This window comes from Nyctereutes procyonoides, unplaced genomic scaffold, assembly GCF_905146905.1.
Source record: "Nyctereutes procyonoides isolate TBG_1078 unplaced genomic scaffold, NYPRO_anot_genome, whole genome shotgun sequence".
NCBI lineage: Eukaryota > Metazoa > Chordata > Mammalia > Carnivora > Canidae > Nyctereutes > Nyctereutes procyonoides.
In genome coordinates this window covers 97,003-99,330 of record NW_026575111.1, presented here as the reverse complement: position 1 = coordinate 99,330, position 2,328 = coordinate 97,003, and the positions used below count along the sequence as shown (strand labels likewise).

General features: G+C 44.5%; 1 pseudogene; it reads right to left on the bottom strand.

Annotated features, from left to right (window-relative positions):
• Nucleotides 1-1,170: 1,170 nt before the first annotated feature.
• On the bottom strand, nucleotides 1,171-1,655 carry LOC129514857 (immunoglobulin heavy variable 1-69-2-like; annotated as a pseudogene).
• Between the last annotated feature and the right edge of the window lie 673 nt (nucleotides 1,656-2,328).

The window sequence follows — 2,328 nt, the reverse complement described above, 5'->3', positions numbered from 1 at the left end:
TCATAATCCATTTGGGTATTTGAGGTATTTTCTGATTCCATTCAAAAATTAGGGTTGTTTATTCCAGCTCTGTAAAAAATGTTGATGTTAGTTAGATAGGAATTGCATTAAGTCTGTAGATTTCCTTGGTAGCATAAATATTTACATATTGATTTTTTTCTAACCCTTGAACATTGGTTTTTTTAAATATCATCGTATCTTCCTATTTTTTTCCTATGTATTCTACAGTTCTAGAGTACAGATCCTTTACTTCTTTGGTTTCGATCAGGCTTAAGGACTGTTGTTGTTACAATTGTAACTGAGATTGATTCCTGGGTTTCTCTTCCTTCTGTCTTATTGTCAGTATGTAGAAATGTACTTGACTTCTGCGCATTGGTTTTATAACCTGTTATATTGCTGAACTTCTGTATGAATTGACTTTATATCGACCTCCAGATGGTAGGGGAATTAACGTGTGCAGACCTGAGCCCTATTTGTGATACCTGGACACTGTGGCCACAGAAAGACTATAGGTGTAGTTTCAGGTCACATTGTCCCAGGTCATCCAATGATGCCCGTGTTTCTGGTCCCACAAGTACAAGCCCCTGGATCAAGGACACTCATGGACTGGGCTGTGTGGGGAGGAGCCTCTGCAGAAACTCAGCACTGAAGTGGGGACAACAAGCATGGTGTGCTGACGTAGACTGAGCTTGAACCTGGCACACCTGTCAGCCCAGGACTTGTGACAATGAGCTCATGAGTGTCTACCAGAATGTGATGTGTGTTATGCTCAAACGGAGAGTGGAACACAGAAATTCATCCATGGCATCCACATACTTTCTTTTCTCCAAGCACATTGTCACATTTCAAAAAAAAAAGTGGGAAAATTTCTGTCCCTTTTGAGGACAAATCCTACAGTCTCAGACTCTGAAGCCCAACACATTCCAACAGTTCCCAGATGATACCTCAAGGAACTTCCCTTTTAGGTCCACATAGGTTACAAAAATCCCCACTACAAGGATAATAAAATTTTTTTTGATGCAAAGTGTTTAACCAGGAACATTCTTTCGTTATAACTGTTGTTTCAAACCCTCCTAGAGAGAATGATGTGCACCTGAGTATATTAACTTTGTCCAAAATCCCTGACACATTGTTATGAGGAAGTCAGAGAATCCTTGTGTGTGTCACTCCTCAACTCACTATCACAGCTGTGCTCTCACCAGGGTTTCCGACACTCCCAGGATGTGGGTTTTCACAGTGTCTCGCAGAGTAGTACACAGCTGTGTCCTCAGCTCTCAGACTGCTGTGCTGAGGATGTGTCTGTCATCAGGGTGACTCTGCCCTGGAACTTCTGCACATACCTTGTGGCACCATCTTTGGGATCAATCTGTCCCATCCATCAAGCCCTGCTCCTGAAGCCTGTCGTACCCAGTACATATAGTAGTCAGTGAAGGTGTATCCAGATGTCTTGCATGAAACCTTCACGGATGTACCTGGCTTCTTCACCTCAGCCCCAGACTGCACCAGCTGGACCTCAGAATACACACCTGTGGAGAGGAACAGGAGGGGATAAAGTTATCTTGGATTGACCTGGTCCTGTCCTCAGGCTTACCTGTGGGACATCCCTTACCTGTGGCTAGTGCTAGCAGGAAGAGGATCCTCCAACTACAGTCCATGGTGACAGCTCTGCTCACAGGGACTTCTGGAGGGAGCGTGTGCAGGTGTTGGTGATGCTGTCAGGGCACAGATATTTCCATACTTAACCTAGTGCATCTTAGATCATTTGAAAATTCATGAGATGGGTATTTCATACTCAAGATAAGGCTCATCTAGAGAAGGAGCAGATCACCATCACAGGGCTGTGCTGTGTAGGGACCTGCGCCCCAAGTCCTAATCTTCATTGGTCAACAAATGTCCCCTTCTAGGTCCCTGAACTGTGTGCAGACAGAAGGCCTCCCACTGAAGGTCTGGAAGCCAAAGGACATCCTCTTCATTGTGAAGCCACCTCTGAATGACAGAGACTCTCCAAACCTGTTGTTTGCTCTGAGATCTGAATGTCTTATTCCTGGATCAGTGTGTCTCCAATATGTTGCATTCCGTGATGTAATCAGTGTATTCCATCCTCCATCTTTTCACACTTCAGATATGCAAAAGCCATGGGATAGCATCTCTTGCAAATGTGCTCCTCATTGCCTAGAGTTTCGTAAATGCTCCTGACAGAACAGGAGACTTACACACCCTGTAGCGCTCCCTGTCCTACTTGCATTTCAGATGGTTTTCTGAGCTGAGTGATGGGCACTGAGGAAGACATTTAATGGGATGAGCACTGGATGTTATACTCTATGTTGG